The sequence below is a fragment of the Pinus tabuliformis genome, chromosome 4_1 (assembly GCF_031772625.1).
Source record: "Pinus tabuliformis cultivar Carrire ecotype Pingquan chromosome 4_1, CPIR1, whole genome shotgun sequence".
In the NCBI taxonomy this organism is placed as follows: domain Eukaryota; kingdom Viridiplantae; phylum Streptophyta; class Pinopsida; order Pinales; family Pinaceae; genus Pinus; species Pinus tabuliformis.
The window spans coordinates 497643041-497662270 of record NC_142303.1 but is presented as its reverse complement, the minus strand read 5'-3'; the positions used below and the strand labels follow the sequence as shown (position 1 = coordinate 497662270).

Sequence of the window (19230 nt, the reverse complement as noted above, 5' to 3'; positions counted from 1 at the left end):
TTTTCTTAGGAGGTCAATTTTAGACCTCGAAATTCCCCTAATCGTCTATTCCAGGTTGCTGCGAGAATCTGTTTGCTACAAGTCTTGCTTTAAATATGTCAATTTCACCTTTCTCATTCAACTTTGTCTTGTACACCCACTTTACACCAATGAGATTTTTGTACTTTGATAAATCAATCAAATCCCATGTATCATTCTTTTCAGTAGCTTCAATTTATTCATCCATGGCTTGGACCCAATTTTCACCTCTGATTGGTTCTTCAAATGAAGAAGGTTGGAATGAAAACAATGCAAAATTTGAACTAACATCCAAATCATCATAAGTATCTTTCAGAATTCTCATCTTTCTCTTACCATTACTTGATTAATCACCTGATTGGTTGTTAGGAGGACCTTGATCTTTTGATCTTCTTGAAGATCCATGCTACTCAGAAAATCTTGGAGTCCTTGTTGGTGTTTCTCTATTTGGTGTCTTCACCTGTGATTCTGGCTACTCCTTTTCTGCTACTTCATCTTCTTCCATCAGTGGCACTTGTGCATCAACTGTTTTATCTATACTACTATTCCACGACTCTTGTTCTTTGGACACAACATCTCTACTAATTATGGTATTCTTGGTGATAGGGCTATACAATTCGTAAGCTTTTGATTGCTCACTATAACTAATAAATATGTATTTTTCACTTTTATCATCCAATTTTTCTCTTTTCTCTTTAGTCACATGTGCATAAGCTACACATCCAAATACTCTAAGATGAGATACGGCACAAGAAATACCTGACCATGCTTGTTATGGTACTCGGTTCATCACACTCTTTGTAGGAGATATGTTGATCAAATAAATATCACTTGCAACTACTTCTACCCAATACGCATTAGAAATGGTTCTACCTTTCAACATACTTCTTACCATGTTCATAATTTTTATGTTCTTTCTCTCTGTTACACAATTCTATTGCGGTGTGTACCTGGTTGTAAATTATCTTATGATTCGTTGTTGTTTGCCGTAATCATGGAATTCCTTTGAACCATATTCTCGACAACGATCTAACCTCAATACCTTGATTTGTCGATCAATTTGGTTCTCTACTAGGGCTTTGAATTCTTTAAACCTTGCAAAAGTTTCAGACTTCTACTTCAAGAAGTAAACCCAATTCTTTCTGCTATAATCATCAATGAAAGTGAGGAAGTAACAACTTCCACCAATTGACTGTGGCCTCACAGGTCCACACAATTATGTATGCACTAGCTCAAGAGGTTGGTTTTCTTGCTATGCAACTCCCTTTAGAAAAATTTCATGGTGTTTCTTTCCCAAGACACAACACTCACAAGTACTAGTAGGTTCTTTGATGGGAGGTAACCCTCTGCCCATCTATTTGTGCTACAATAATCTTAAACCAGAAAAGTGCAAGTGTCCAAACCGAAAGTGCCATAACCAATAATCATCAAAACACGCAATTGTAAAAGAATTGACCTAATCATTGTAATTCATAATTAGAGGAAAGAGTTTGTTCTTCATCATCTACACCTTCGCTATCAGTTGCTTGCCTCGAGGATTTTCATATATAACACATTCTTGACCTTTAAAGATAACTCTCTATCCTTTCTCTGCCAATTGACCAACACTTATGAAATTATGTTTAAGACTAGGAACATAATACACCTCAGAGATTTTCTTTGAGCCGCCCCCCCCCCCCCCCCCCCCCCCCCCCCTCCTCTTCTTGGTCAGAATTTTGACCACTCCTTTGCCATCTACATCCATAATCTTTTCAGTCCCCAACTTTACCTCTATTTTCACAGATTGATCCAAATTTGCAACCAAATTCTTGTTTCCTGCCATGTGGTTACTGCAACCATTGCCTAATATCCACACACTACCAAAAGGCTCATGCATGGTATGGAAATCTAGAAACATGGATTTAGTACTCTCTGTAGTGACATTAGCTCCCTGGTTACCTTGATCAACTATCGTCTTCTTGCAATCACGAGCATAGTGACCAAATTTATTGCAATGATAACATCTCACCTTTGATTTGTCAAATCTTTGATTATTGTTGAAGTTTATGTAGTTACTTCCAATTTCATGTTCATGCTCTTCTCGACCATCTCTCTGACCACCATATCCTTCACATCATCCTCTGCCTCTCAATCTACTTCTGCCTCGACCTCTGTCTCTTGAAATAGAAACCTAAATTTTGAAAGTGGTCTCTAAAGTGGAATCCTTATTTTTGTCTATCCTTGCCTCATGTGATAAAAGTGATCCCATCAACTCATCAACTGTTAATGATGCCAAATCCTTGGCTTTTTCTATGGCTGCTACCACAACATCAAATTTGGTAGACAAAGATCTGAGGACCTTCTCAACCACTATTTTATCTTTAATTTCCTCACCATATATTTTTAACTAATTTACGATAGTCATGACTTGATTCATGAAAGAATCGATGTCCTTTGTCTCCATCTACAGAATTTCAAAATCTCTCTTAGTATTCTTCGACTTAACATATTGACTTTGGCTAGACCTTTATAGCTTGTCGCCAAATTATCCCATGCTTCCTTTAATAAATACGTGATCATAATCTTCTAGAACACTGCTCGGTCCACTCCTTGTTGTATAAGGGGCAATTCTTGTGCATTATTGTTCTTGTCTTTCTTACATTGTTCCCTCTCTGCATTAGTGAGAGCTCATTCTGTTGCTTAATCCTTCGGTTTTCAAAACCCAAACTAGACATAATCCTAAACATGATGAGCCTACAATGTGGTTGTCATATTAATGGCCCACACATCATAATCCTTCCCTGTAGACGGTGAGTACTGAGGCTGGAAATTTGAGAAAGCCATCTTTCTTCAAAAAAAATTATTTAAAAAAAATCCCTTAAATTTCTCCTTTCGTCAACTTTACAAAGTTTATTTTTCCAAAAAATACCCTTTCAATAAAACCCTAAATTTTTATTTCTCATATTAAAAAAAAAATTAAAAAAAAATTCCTTCGTAATTTTTTTTTTATATATAAAATCTTTTTTAAAATTTTATTTATAAAAAAATCTTTATACATAACCATAAAAGTCCCACTCAGAAAAAGACTCACTCCACGTGACTTTTCAAATATGTAACATTAACAAAACCTTTAATAATAGCCCATTTAAAAAACTACCCATATGAGATTTGAAAATCAAAGTCCTCCACGTGAGTCATAAAAACTTTGACTTCGAAATCCACACAACAAGTTCATGCTCCACGCCAGGTTTCAAATTAAAGCTTTCACCCAGGCCTGGAATTTCAAATTCTTTTTGCCTGTCAAATTAAAATTTGACGACGTTTTTGTATTTTTTTTACCTTTCATTTTACGTTTTAACTAAATATGTGAGTGTCACGGAAAACGCTATTTTAACAATTTTTGTAAATTGATTCCACAAACAATAAGTCATGAAATGGACGCTGATAATGATGGCTGATAATGACTGTTATTTATAATGATTCTTGTTAGATTGAAATTGCAGATTTGTACTCTATCAGATTTATAGCTCAGATTTATAAAATCATTGCAAAAAACTTACAATCCATGAACTATAAATAAATTATCTAGTGAGATTATAAATAAATCGTGGACTATAAATAAATCATCTAGAGAAAATACAGAAAAGTTGTGTAATAATAAACAGTGATTATACTTCATTAAAAGTCAAACTTTCTGGAGAAACTACAAATTTTTTTATCAATAGGAATATCTCAATACATAGATCCTCTATGAAACATAAACTAGAAGAATTTTCAAAGCTCAAGAATCCTTCTTGACTTTTTATCTATCCATATCTCATATACTGCATGCCAATCAACATTAGATGATTCAGGTCCATTCAAAGATACTCTCATTAGAGCATCTAGTGTATCCAACCCAAGCCTCGATTTTCTAATGTCCTTGATGATGTTTTGCTTAGAAAATCCCCTTTCACAATCCACTGTACTTTTAGGAATAATGAGGACAGCTTGCCATAATTTCATCATATTAGGATAGGTTTTGTGCCATTGTTTTTTGTTACGAAAGACTTTCCATGCTTATTTCATAGAAAACCCCTCACAAGCCAGATTTAATAAATCAACAAAAGGGTGCAACTCTCTTTTACAAGCCTTAACATCAAATAAAGCTACAAATCCAACATCACTAGATACGGTATGTTGCAAATGTTGAAAAAGCTTTAAAAACCAACGATCTGAATTTTTCTCACGACTACGACGCTCTTCTGAATAATAACAAGGGCTGAACAATTTCGCTGCATTAAAAAGATGAAGGTATGGAAATCTTTCATTCAAAGAGTCTATCAGAGTCTCTGTATAACCTTCAGTGAGTTGCTGACAATTCTCTTGTGTACCTTCAATACAAGGTTTCATAGATTGTTTCCTTGCTTCATTGGATTCAATATCCATGGCTGAGATAGAGATGGATTGTAACTCATGTCTATTTACAACTTTCCCTTCATCTTTAATATCAATGTATCCATTTTGAGAATCATTTCAAAACTTTGAAAGATAAGTTGTGCCTTCTGCAAATGTCTCTTTTCTCAAAAACCATCTAGATAATGTGCTTATAGTTACTTCAAGAGCCAACCCAATAGTTGTAATGTCTACATTTTCTTCTTGAAAAGTCAAATTCAACTTGTTCAATTCCCCTAGCACATCAGCAAGCATATGTAAACAAAACTGGACAGAATATATTCTTGTCTTATCATACCAAGATGAAGTTTTTTTTCATTTTTCCACAAAGTTAAAATTGCTGGCATAAGCTTCACAAGCCCTATAATAACTTCCCCCCTGGATAACCATCTCACTGAATGTATTTGTAGAACATCAAGAACATCAATTTGCATGACTCTAAGAAAATCATTAAGTTCGCTATTTCTCTTTGGAGAGTTTTGAACCCATGAATACACTTTGTTTGCAATTTTTTCAACAAATAATAACTCAGGGAATTTCTTAGAAGCATCTGCTGCTGCTAAAGACTCATGATGAGCCACACAATGAACTGTAATAAGGTTTGGATTGTTATTTTTCAAAAATGAAACAAAGCCATTTTCATGTCCAATCATTGCTGAAGCTCCATCTGTAGAAACAACTATCAAATCTTTATATTGAAGGCCTCTGACATCTATTAATTAATTGACACTATCATATATTGTTTTTCCTTTTCCATCTACTACATCTTTGAGCTTCATAAACTGCGAGATAAGTGGCCTGAGACCCTTTGAGTCTAAATATGTTGCATAAATAACAAGGTGTTTCTCTAAGGTTCGATCAACGCTTTCATCAACCATCAATGAGAAGAAAGGAATTTCCAACATATTTTTTATCTGAATATGTTCAAGATGTTTTGATATGCAATATATAAAATCATTTGCAGACTTACAATTAGTATATGAAGAGTACTCTTGAGACTTTGGCATATTTGGAGTTTTTGCATCCATTAGAAATTTGCAAAGCTTCTCATACTTTGATAGAGATAAATCTTCTTGACAAGTGAAATATGATATTTTCATTGTAGAAATCACTCTTTCCTTATTGGCATCTCTCATCTGTCTAATATGATCTGGAATTGGTTTCATCTTTCCCTCTAATGCATTAATCCATCTTTCCTTAGCATCTTTATGCGCCCATGATTTTTCATGAGTAACAAGAGCATCATGTTGTAATGTGGTGCAACCATTCCCTAAACCCCATGGTCCATTCATCCTATACTTCTCACAATAGTTACACTTCATAGTTATTTTATCATCAAACCTCACAGAATTCAACCAAACAAACTTATTTAACCATTCCATGCAAAATTGTCTTTTTGTTTGCACTTTCATTTCTGAATTATCACCACCCTCTTCTTCAACTTCATTTGTTTCTTCATCTACATCATGTTCAGAAGAACTTCCAAAAATTTCATGTAATTGTTGTTCCACATGAGCATTATGGGTTTCTTCAAGTGTTTCTGAATTCTGTTGAGTCTCAGAAGTTTTCCCTTTTGTCCATCCATACATTTCCCCAATTGTAACTTGTATCTTTCTCTTTTGAGACATTAGTAGGTTTGTGACCACCTATATAAAATATAGAATAAATAAGAAAAACATAAATATATCTGAAAATGAACTTCAGCCTGCCAAAATTTGCATCCCAAATATGCAACAAACCAAACAGAGACTCCAGCACTATCAATTTAATGTGAAAGTAAATAGCCGCATACTGCCTCAGAAATAAGATATGGGGGAAAGAACCGGAATAGTTAGCCGGAAATTATAGAGCAAACAGGTTGAGTGCAGTGGCCCAGAAATGGAGAAAATTACCAGAGTATTCAGTGCAGATAGATCATACTTGTTAAATACTATAAACCATCACAACAGCAAAGGAAAAAATAGCCCTTGCAAGTCCACCAAAAGACCCCCCGACAAAATCTAAACTACAAGCATTGTTGTGTGATATAGAAAGGATTAAATAATTATGAACAGTGCAAATTCCCTCCAGACACCAGACCATAACAACCTTCAAGTGACAAAGAAAAACAATGGCATAGAAATTACTCAATATCCAGATGCATGTGAGCGTCGTAACACAGTCAACCTATTTTTTACTATCTTCAACCTACAGGGGCGAAACAACCCAGAAACCTCAAAAAGATTTAAAAGGGGGAGAAATCTATGAATATAAACCACGTTGCAAATTCTTTGAAGAAGGAATATTTTTCCTGGTTCATTGCAATTTGTATGTTCGTGATACTGAAATTCTTCTAAATACATTTTCAAACCTATGATGTGTATACTTCTGAATGGATCCGTACTGAATTTTTCGCATTGTGGAATTTTTTTCATAACAATTGTATTTAAATACGTCTTCGTAATCAAATCTCGCCACTATAATTTCAATGAAAAAAGACAACCAATATGTCACTAACAACCTAAAATGTGCAGACCATGAACATTAGACCTGTATAATTCAACGTCAATCACAAGTAGACTTGTAATTCAACGCCTAACACAATTACAGAAGAAAAGCTCTGGCCAAGGCATGCCTGACTACTCGCTAGGGTTGTTGTCTATTGCTTAGATAGCGTTTCAACTAATTATTTGGTAAATTCCAAAATTACAGAACATTCTAAAAGAATTCTCTTTAAGAAAAATGCCTTGAAGAAAAGACCACAAGGCACGATAAAAAAATCTTTATTATGACAAAGGAACTAATTATTTGGTAAACGCCAAACTTACAGAACATTCTAAAAGAATTCTCTTTAAGTAAAAACGCCTTCAAGAAAAGACCACGAGGCACGATAAAAAAATCTTTAATATGACAAAGGCTGATCTAGTCAACTTACAGAAATTGGATTTTCTTTGCCGTCAGACACAAAGAACGACGATTAATACAGAACTATTTCATATATATATATATAACATTTAGCAATTTTCTCAACATATTTATTACAGAGACAATGGGTTGGCCATTCAACGATTTGTTCACAATTGATATTGTGAGCGAAAAGACAAACAAAACAGCACGTATTCAATCCAACCATTCCTCTAGTAAGAAATCAACTCATGCTAAAAACAGAGCAAGAAAATAGATAAGGATTAATGCAATCTATTCATTGCATTAATTCAGTGCAAACAACACACCTTTATCCCAAAATTTGACAGGAAAAATAAATATCTACCCCAAAATTAAACCATGATTTAAACCCTAGAAACAAAACAAATGAGTTCAATGTTAACCGCCAAAGCTGTAGAGGGTTTTGCGGCCTGCCCAGACTGCGCTGCCTCTTGAGCGCATAGACGACATCCATGGCGCCGCTGTGACATTCGAACATACCACTACTGATTAAAAAAGCTAGTGAGTAATTGACATACCTGCAGATAGTGACCGGTAGCAGATTCTGGGTCGCGTCCAAACAATAACTATATCGAAACAGCTCATCTAAAATAGTAACAACATAGTAAGGACTCAGGAGCATCCACAGACCAGTATAGTATAGTGTGGGCAAGTTCAAAAAAAACATAAAAATACCATCTGCGGGAAGAGATATACCGGTATGGCCGCGCCGCCCAATGTCCAGCTCGTCTGCCATATCCTTTGGCAGGCCCTCGTATCTTTTAAAGTTATCATGCGCTCAATACGTTCCAAATATTAATGAAAACATAGGCCATTACGCGAAGTGGGGCCTGGCTATATCTCAATTTTGCTCCGACCTATAGAAGATTATAGTGAGTTTGTCTGGACTCTGCATATTATTATGAGCGCCAGCTATTATGGGCAAGGTAAGTCTAGCATAACAAGTTCACACGGTACCCATAAATGTAATGACATGTTCAAACCGTACCCATTGAAAAAAACTGTGTTTATTTAGAAGCCTACGCCCGCGGCCCGCAAGTTGCAACCCAAATGCAAACCAAGCGATGAAATTAATGAAAAATTCATAGCTTTTTCGAATTTGAGAACACTCCAGAATCCAGATAAGATTAACTCTCAGAGTCTCAGGCACAACGAAATTAAAGGAAGCGTACACTTGGCTTGACAAGAACTGCAGAATTTTTCGGTAATGAAACCTAAAGCACTTAATTTCAGTAAACGTGGCCGAATCGAGGATAAAGGCTGAACGGCGAAAAGAAAAAACAATTAATTTGGAGAATGCATCATATACTCCAGGCTGGTATGCACACAAGGGATTAATTAAGCCATAGGCCCGTATGACTCAACCTAGTACAATAGTCACAGACTTCAAGAGATAGGTATTACAAGTATTATAGATTTTTACGTTTTTTTATTGAAATTAAACGTCAAAACGACGGGTTGGGAAGGTATACCACACGTCTAACCTGATGTGGAAAATTTTCTCCGTGCTATCAAATACGTTCTAAAATCAAAAATACGTCCTGTGGGACATCAAATTCTAGGTCTGCTTTCACCTCAAGAAAACTAACCCACGTGATTCTTCCTTTTCCTGTAATTAATGGTGGAAGAGGTGTGCGCACCCCGGACCGCATAAAAAACTGTGTAATTAACCTGATATTTTTGAGAATAGTAGTTAAACGAAATTTATGTGGTCTCCTGTACTAATTAAGTGTGAAATTTGTGGATTTTTAACCACAAATTTGCAACACAATGTAAAAAAAAATGTCAGCGTTTTTCTCTTGGTCCTATTCTCACTTGCTCTATAGTCACCACAAACCTTGTGATCCTTTCTCAACTCTGATACCAATTTTTTCGAAAGGCAAAGGAGCTTAAACACAAATTCACACATAAAAGTCATGAGTTACGACACTTATATTGATCACACAAAAACTTGATTATTACAATGAATTCGGTGAAGGGTATTTAACCTTTTCCAACTAGCGATTCGCCTAAAATATCTTGACATGCAACCACACACTATAAGTTTGACTATGAACTATCTCGACTTGAGTCACCGCTCAGTTAACTACCTCTCTAACTTTACCAACTCCTCATGTAGGAGTAATTAGCTTATTTTAACACGAACAAGAGCCACTGTTACCAGTAGTCTTTGTTGATTTGGAATTTGAGAACATAAATGTTTTGTTTCTTAGAGATCTGGAACTTGAGATATTTCATATTGTAAATTATTTTATTATTGTATTTTTTATAATGTATTTTATGTAATTTCAGGGTTCTGTGCCGTTGCGCTAGACTTTTAATGTCTAATAATTCTACAGAGCTGGAACTTGATAAAGTATAAAGATGACCTTTAAATCCAATCCAAGCTTAGTAATTGGAAACTTGGTTTATATCATCCTTAGGAAATACCTCTAGTGCCTTATGAATCCATTATTTGCGGAGATACATCTACTATGTATATCAAATCTCGTGTTGCTACCATGTTTGTAAATTATAGCATTTTCTTGCTAACTCTTCCAATATCAATTTTCTATTATCCTATGGAGGTACTAAAAGTAATACTACACAAGTAGAATTTTTTATGTTTCTATTCATTTTGAAATAATACTTTACTTTTTTGAGATTCTATGAGTTAGTGTAGGCCAATCACCAATGCTTTCAAAAGTTAGTGTAAGAATAACATCACAGATAAATGGGAACATAATTTTTACTTTATACATAAATTACAAGAAATTTTAAATTTTGTGGCTTATGTAAATGATGTTTAATTTTGTAGATGATGATAAATGGATTTTTGACTATGGCCCACCTAGTGATACCAAAATACGGATAATATGAACTCAGTAGATTTAATTTAAGTAGTGTGAATGATCCAGACTTATGAAGGAACACAACAGAACACATATATAAACATAAACATAGAGATTCAATAGAAATAAAACGTCATTTCATTAACATCAAAGAAATGAAATATGCTTACATACAAAATGGAAATAAACTAGCTCAGACAATGGTAGCATGTCTCTGAGAAGATATGTGGTGGATACATGTCTCTGAACTTTTTTACAATGAGGCTCGAAGACCTATTTATTATTAAGATATAATGGAAAAACCTAACCCTAGGAGATAAAGCACCAAAATTGTGGGCCCCATTGGGGTAAAGAGGTACATCAACTTCTCAGAGTCATAAATTTGGCATACGAACCATGTTTGACATGTACGATACCTCGTTAGAAATATTTATCTAATGTCTACAACTTTCGATTGCAAACATCAATTGAAAAGACACATTTTCCCATTTTCAAGAAAATGTCGTTTAGGGCCTCAAAATGGCTCCAAAAGTTCAGGACTCGAAAAACTCCCAAAAATAGTAAATGATTCTCCAGTTAAGGAAACTCAAAAAAACAATGGTGGGGTCCGACTCGAATAGGTGGGTGGCCAATAATATCCACCTGGATCAGTTCTCCCCCCTTAGGAAGCAATGGTCCCCATTGCGTTGAGTGCCTCCATGAGATGAGGAAACTCCTATCAAACTTGGTCCCTTATGTGCCACCTGCCTTGGTGCACGGGTTGGTCAGCTTTGACAACATGATACACGTGGATCTTTTGTTTATGAGTGATCTTTATCTATGAGTCCATGATCCGATAAATTGTGGCTTGTTCCATGCAGTCCGGGTTTAACTTTGTTAGTGTGAGTTGTTTTGTAATGTCTGATGTGTCCAGTAATGGTGGAATATGGCCGAAGGCAGTCCATACTAAACACTAGGTGTAGGCCAAGGAATGGTGGAATGTAGACCTAAAAAGCATATCTCCTACAAACTTAGTTATGGTGTAACGCCCATATCAAAGTGGGTGAAGCTTGCGATGGACCCCAACAAGGCACTCCTTCTACAAAGGTAACCAAAATTTCTCGCCCACATGGAACTTGTGTGGGACCCAATGTTGATCAGGACACTGCTTGTACTTTAGATTTGTTCTATCCAATATCTCATTGACATGCTGGCGGATGTACTGAATGTGCCCAATGAAGTTGTTGGCCTTGTCAACCTCAGACTAGACATGAGCCGAATCTTCTTGAATAGCTGCAAATGGTATGGCAACATCAATGGGACATAGTGGTTGGAATCTCAGTCCCACCTAAAAGAGGTTGTGGCCAGTTGAGTTGTGGAGAGCCCTGTTGTAGCTATGTTGGACATAGGGGAGGCTATCATCCCATGTGTGTGGGTGCTTCAAGTTGTACATGTGCAAGATGTGCATGATCATCCTATTGACGACCTTTGTTTGGCCATCAGTTTGGGGTTAAAGGTTGTGGACATAGTGAGCTTGGTATCCAAAAACAACTAGAGGCTTGACCAGAATACACATAGGAACTCACTGTCTCGATTTGACATAATGGACTATGGTATCCCAAAGTTTACCCATACTCATTCAGAGAAGAGTTTGGCAGTGTATTCTGCTGAGATACTCTTCTTGCAAGCCATCGGAATGGTCATCCTAAAGAATCTTTCCATGACCATGAAAAAAGAGTCATTTCCATGCTTGGAAGAAGGAAGGTTTGACATGTAATCTATGGAGATGAATTTTGAGGGCCAGCTAGGAGTAGACAAAGGAATATACATGCATTTCTTCTTAACGGTAGGTTTGGAAATGGTGCAGGTAGTGCAGGAGCTAATGTACTTCCCAACATACTGTGGAAGTTTTGGAAAATAAAAATATTTTTGTAGTATTACCACTGTCTTTTCTACCCCAAAATGTCTAGTGACTCCACTGTAGTATGCCTCCCAAATCATCTTGGCACTCTCGCTTGAAGATACAGAGAGGTGTCCCAATTTACATAATAGCACTTCCTGGAGGTGAAAGTATAGAACTTTCTTTCCTTCCAGGATCATCTGGTATTTGGTGTTGAATTATGGATCCCTCTTATAAAGATGTGGCCATTACAAAGTCTCGTGTCCACAAGAGTCAACCAGAGTGGTCAGCTCCATGACTGGTGCTCAGCTAAGGTAGTCTACAACACTATTGGTGTTGCCCTTCCTGTACTTAATGTTAAAATGGAATTGTTGCATGTATGTGGACCACTTCTGAGGATGATCGTTGTATAACTTTTCTTGCGTTTGTATGACTTGCATGGGTCGGTGGCCTGTGTGGATGACCGTTTCTTTCCCCATAATGTAATTCATCCATTTTCGACAGGCCTACACAATGGAATACATCTCTTTGTAATATGTGGGATACGTTCAGACTATGTATGAAAGTGTCTCACTGTGATATGCCATTGGATTCCCTTGTGAGTAAGAATTGCACCAATAGCATAGTCGGAGACATCTGTCTCAATCTCAAATCGTTCTTGCGGGTCTGATAATATGAGGACTGGTGTAGAGTAGAGGTAATGATTTAACTCATAAAATTCCTTTTATTTGGATTCAGACCAAAAGAAATTTTATTTTGCTCTACCCTTGGTGACTAGAATTAAAGGCCAAGTGATATGAGAGAAACATAACATGAACCTACACTAGTAATTGGAAAGACACAAAAATATGCAGAGCTCTTTTAGAGTGGTTAGGGCTGGTTAATACCGAATAAATTGTACCTTGGTTGCATCCACATGTAAAGCTCACTCATCAATGATGTACCCCATATATTGAACCTGGGTTATACTGAAAGTTGATTTCTCCAAATTGGCACACAATTTGTGTTGATGTAGGATTTGGAGGACTTGTCGAATATGGTGAAGGTGCTCTTCCCAACTCTAGCTGAAGATTAGGATGTCTTCCAAACACACTACCAGGAATGAGTTGGTGAAGGGATGCAAGATTTCATCCGTTAGCCTCATGAAGGTTTTGGGGACAATCGTCAACCTGAAAGGCATGACAAGCCATTCAAAAAGGTTGTCCTTCAATTTTAAGGCAATCTTCCATATATCGGAGGATTTGATTGGTACCTAGTGATAATTGAACTTCAAGTCAATCTTGCTGAAATATTTGACCCCCTTGATCCGGTCTAAAAATTCATCAATCCGTGGGATTGGATACTTATTCCAGACATTGATCTTATTCAGTACCTCATAGTCAATACAGAGTCTCCAAGTCTTGTCCTTATTTTGTACCAACATGATCAGACTCCGACAGGGTGATGAACTTTGCTTGATGTTCCCTATTTGCAACAACTCTTGAATCTACCTCTCGATTTCATCATTCTCCAAAACAAAGTGTCGATAGGTAAGTCCATTGGGTAGCGATGCGCCCTGGGTCAGGTCAATGGAGTGCTTGACTTGACAATCTAGGGGTAGCCCTATGGGTAAGGTGAATATGTCCTTGTACTCCTCAATGACCTTGTCCATCTGCTGCTTTCGTGTGGAGGAGCCCTTTGTCCCACAATATTCTTCTTGCCCTAAGGGCGAGTCATAAGAAAGAAAAATTTTTCAGTTTTGGAAATGATCTTATTGCATTTCTTCGTAAAGATCAAAGAGATGATGGTAGGCTGTGCTAAATTCAGTATCCTATAGAACTTATTTCCCAAAGTAATAAGAAAAATCTGAGGCCTAGATTCATACATAGAACGATGCTTCCACAAGTATGGTTGGCCTAATAATACATCACAAAATTCAAGAGGATCAACATCACACATAACCTCATGTGTGAAGGGATTGATGTTATAGGGAAGGCGACACTACTGGTTGATGTGGATATCTTTTCCTTGGTGAAGCCACGTAATGGTGTATGGCTGCAGGTGTGGTGTGGTTAGTAGGCCCAACCGCTTCACGACATTTTCTAAAATGAGGTTATTTTGGCTTCCACCATCGATAATGAATTGTAGTGGAGAAACCTTCACCCACATCTTTGACTGGAAGAGTTGCTCCCCCTACTCTAGATCTTTGGACTCAATCTTCTGATTCTTGGTGGTGGCAATGGTGGCACTGGGACTCACATCAACCTTTTTTTCCCTTAGGTATTCTCCTTGTTGGGTTCTGAACCAAAGTCGGAACATGCATCTGATTCGGATGGCTTCATCTCGGCCACCAGTGACAACTTGGCTCGACACTCACTTATGTTGGGAGTGGGGACCTTATGGAACTCACACCATTTTCTTGTGTCCTTCTTTGTCTTCGTGGTATTGTTCTTTTCTTGTGGCTTCAACAAGTTTTCCTAGGTTTCCCCACCTTGGATTTGTCCTTTTCTCCTTGGTTTAGGGGCACCTTTCCCCTTCTTTGGATTCACAAACCCAAAGTCTCTCTCCTTCTATTTAAATTTCTACTTGTTCTTGACATTGTATCGATAAGTGATGCCAAGAGTGAAGATTTATGGGAACTCCATCTTGTCCTAGATGTACTTGTGCAGAAAACCGCGATACTTGAGTAAAAAATGTCACTCAAAATCCTTGATACCCAACTTCGTGTGAAGGGTGTGAAAAATATTTGTGAACTCTAGCACATCTTGGTCCCTTCCCAAATGAAGCATGGTCCACTTTATGTATTTATCTTGATATCTACAAGTAGTGTAATATTGTTCCTTGATGGCATCTCAAAAATAATTCCAAGTGGGTTCAATGAAAAAGAGTGAGGGTTCCCTCTCATCCTCCTGTTCACATAAGGTTTCCCACCAGTCTTTGATATGGGGGCGACTTTAAGAAGTGAAAAAATAATATTTTCCCAATTGGAAAACTCATGAATTGAAAAATATCCTTCCAACATATTTAACCATATATCTACAATGTCTACATCTATATGGCCTTCAAATATGGGAATTTCAAAGTTCAATTGTACCTTAAATGGAGTGGTGCGTCCAAAGTGGCTGTTGGATGAAGATGCATAGTGTGTGGGTGGCCGTCGAAGGATCTAGGGAAAGTTTTTCATCATATCATTCCTTTGTTACTTGAAGACTTCTTCAAGTAATATTTTAAAAGGATTTTATGCTCCCTTGTCTTTCTTTTCTTCCGACATTTGAGGCCATTAGGGTTTGTGAGGTTGGTCTTGCAAAGGTTCAACTAGTTCGAGCTCGAACTCCTTATACCCGGACCCCGTTGGGGATATGTAAAGAAAAACAAAGAATTAACATCATTCTCTAATAGTACTGATCCATACTTATGAAGGAATGCAACAAAACACATATATAAACATAAACACAAAGATGCATAAAAATTAAAACTTCATTTCATTAACATCAAAGAATTGAAATATGCTTACATACATAATGGAAATAAACTAGATCGAGTGATGGTATCTTATCTCTGAGAAGAGATGTGGCAGCTACATACCTCTTGATTGTGTTACAATGAGGCTCGAAGGCCTATTTATTATTAAGAAATAATGGAAAACCCTAAACATCCAAAAGCCTAACCCTTGGAGATGAAGCACCAAAATTGTGGGCCCCGTTGGGGTAAATTGGTACATCAACTTCTTGGGGTTGTAACTTTGGCATATGATCTTTGTTTGATGTTCACGCTACCTCATTAGAAATATCTATTTGATGACTACAACTTTCGACTACAAACCTCATTTAAACACTCATACTTTCCCATTTTCCAGAAAAAAAAAACGTCTTTTAGGGCCTCAAAACAACTATTCATCAACTTTCGACTACAAACATCATTCGAACACTCATATTTTCCCATTTTCCAGAAAAAACGTTGCTTAGGGCCTCAAAATGACTTAGAAAGTGTAGGGCCTCAAAAACTGCCAAAAATAAAAAATTGTGCAAGCAATTAAAGACACTGAAAAAACTAATGGTGGGAATCCAAGTGGAATAGGTGGATGCCCACCAATATCTACCTAGATGAGTGAAAAATCGTAAATTTCTCATACTTTAACCACTAGCCTGTAAAAAATAGAGCACCTTGGCTAGCATACAAGGTCACTACTATAGTTGTTGTTGATGGACTTCCATCTTGTGTGACCTCCCAGAATCATACGATTGAGGTTAGGAAAGCAAACTACCCAACAATCTATTGTGAAACCTATATCAATAGAATCATAATTCTGCAATTGAAACCTTCGTATACAAACTCCATTCAACCCTATTAAAGTGATGTCATCATTTTATCACATATTCAAAGAATTTCATTGTAGATTTTAACAATTATAACTTCTACACAATAATAGAGATTTAGTTGATTAGTAATTTCAAATAGTGTTAAAAAAAAATGATGTGGGGAAACAAAAAATACTAGGTTAATTTTGTTATGAGATTGATGCTTGCTACCATATAATTCAATAGGGGCATTGTCTTTAAACATGGAAAAAAAGAAGAAAAAATAGTGGAAATTTACCACAAAAATAAGCAAGCTGTGAAAAAAACCATGGCATCTTCTACATTATTCAAGATTAAATTAGAGGAATTTCCTATGTGCTAAAATGATGGAACTATAGGTTATACATGTCATTTGCAATGGTCCAGGGAAGTGTAATGCAATAATTTTTGTAGACTAGTATAGTAAGTTGTCATTTAATGTATGTGAAGGAAAGAAGAGAGTTGAGCTTAAAATCCAGACAAATCCAAGCTAGAGAGAAAATAAGGAAGACCATTTGTGATTAACAATAAAGAACATAATAAAATTAAATAATTAGAGACAAGAATAAATTGTTGCGTTGTTTCAAATAATATAACTTATTCGAATTCATGAAATACAAGCATATGTCTATGGAACCAAAGCCTTGGGTGAAAACTTGTTAACATGTTCCACTAGAGGATTAGAAACATTAATTCATGGTCACAACACTCTATGAACTTGTGGGCCTTGATTAGGCACCATTGCTTTCCCAACATCTTTAGCATAATCCTAAGTAGTAGCAATGAATTAAATTATAAGTATCTATTTCCACTAACTAATTAGTGGATCTAGATCATCTAAAGTAGGCCAACAATTAAAAAAAAAGATTGAATAATTCGAGGCTTCTATCACATTGTCAACTTTCTAAAATTATTTATAAATGTTTAATCTAAGTTAGAGTTAAATTTTGTTGAAATACAAGGTAGCTATGGTCGACATTTTTCATCAAAGCATGGACAAGAAATTACTTATTGATCATCCACAAGTCGTCTCTATCACTCCTTCAAGTTAGCTTCTAGGCAGAAATCATGCCAACTTAATAGGGATAATTAAGCCTCACACTGCACCTATAAGTTGAGAACCATTGATCCTCATTTTGACCAATCAAGCAAGAAAGGAATTCAGTTTGCAATCTAGTGACGGTGTTGGACCTGCTCACAAAGGGGATCTCCCCGATGTGAATTACCAACTAGACCTCACACCATTTCGTGTGGGAGTCCCATCTGATATCAAGGCTCAATTTCCATGTACTTAGAGATATCCCTTGGCTCTAGTTGTCAACACATGAGAGTATTACACTGGTATCTTCAAACAATAATGTACAAGTGCCTAGTGAGTGTGTAATGTAACTGTGTCAAGGTTCTCTTACTGCAAAGGGGGGAGAGTAAAGTGAGCCTCTAAATGAGAGGTAGTAGTACCACCTAGGAAGAGATATATGCAAACCAAAAAGGGTTGTTTAGCATCTAGCGGAATAGTCCATAGTGGATGCGGCAATCATTAAAACAAGATGAAGGGGAAAACACGTACACCACCCAATGGATTAGTCCACAAAGATGTGATGGTCATTATAACCAAAAAACGGAGATAGTATGTCAAGTATGCCACAGAGTAGTCCACAAGGATGTGAAACGGTGATAACTAATACACAAAGGTGGCCGGTTTAGTATCTTCAACAATGTAAGTACTAAAATAACAAAAGTAGTTGAACTATCTTAGTACAGGTTAATAGAACATGCATTACAAAGGTTTAAATAGTATTCTTACAAAGATCTACAAAATATGAGTGAAAATGCATTGGCCTTAACATGCTTCTGAATTAAGCAAAAGTCCCAAGACAAATTATTACACAAGACATCAGTAGTCCCAGTAGTGGGACATTAGAGCCACTACTCGCTTCTCAAAGAACAGACTACAAATTATCAAGGATATGTGGGAGGAGCCAAGGTGAAAAGTATTTTTCTCATACAATGAGGGGATATATATAACCAAGGGTGATGCTTGGCCCTTGTGACTCTTGGACTTGCCTCACGACTGTTCAACTTTCTATGACTATTCATCTGAAATGACTCTTCAACTTCATATGTGCATCCATTGGAATTTCACTTTACATTACATTATATTACAACAAGTATGGCCCATACTAGTGATGTGGATGAGACAACTCATGACACAACTCGACGTGACACTACTGACATGTACTGGCTGACTGTGGTATCCATGTCAAGCTACTGCATTGTTGAGTGATAGATATGTTCTTTGACATGCTTTGTCTTCTCCTCTCCATGGCTTGATGTTGTGCGGTCTTCAATGGTCTTGGCCGTGCAAGATGGTTCCATGCATGTGTTCCTTTCACTTGCTACTTGATGTGCTTTATTATTCCGTACAAATGTAAGTATTCTAGCATGTTTCCTCCTTCTTCATCCCATTCATTGTCTCCCGATGTTTCATCAATGTACATGTTCCTACAATTCACTCATGACACGAGGAAATCAAATCCAAAACCTCCTAATATAGCATGATGCATTGTTTTGAAGTTCGACTGACGGGGAGGGAGGAAACATCACTGAGAAAGTGAATAACACAACTTAGGCTGGGATGAGGCACTTCAGGAACAGTCTTCACTATTCGAGAAAACTACAGAGTGGTCATTGAGAGGAGGAATTGCGTAGTGAACACCACCAGTGGCAGCTACAAGGTGGGACCCTGGTGAGCAGTTCTGCGGAGTTTATGGTCAGAGGAAAAGACATGGTTGTAAAGGACCACATGGGTAGTTTTGCGCAGTTCTGGGGAAGAAGACAGGTTAGAGCA

At 36.8% G+C, this 19230-nt stretch overlaps 1 pseudogene across 1 annotated transcript in view; it reads right to left on the bottom strand.

Annotated features, from left to right (window-relative positions):
• The window catches only part of LOC149176694 (protein PMR5-like), a 45453-nt pseudogene extending 37361 nt beyond the window's left edge, over positions 1-8092 (bottom strand). The window contains exons 1-3 of the transcript XR_016258356.1: positions 8032-8092; positions 7875-7900; positions 7740-7817 (exon numbers count right to left, since the gene is read on the bottom strand). The product of XR_016258356.1 is annotated as a protein PMR5-like (transcript). The remainder of the gene's footprint in view (positions 1-7739; positions 7818-7874; positions 7901-8031) is intronic.
• Positions 8093-19230: the final 11138 nt, after the last annotated feature.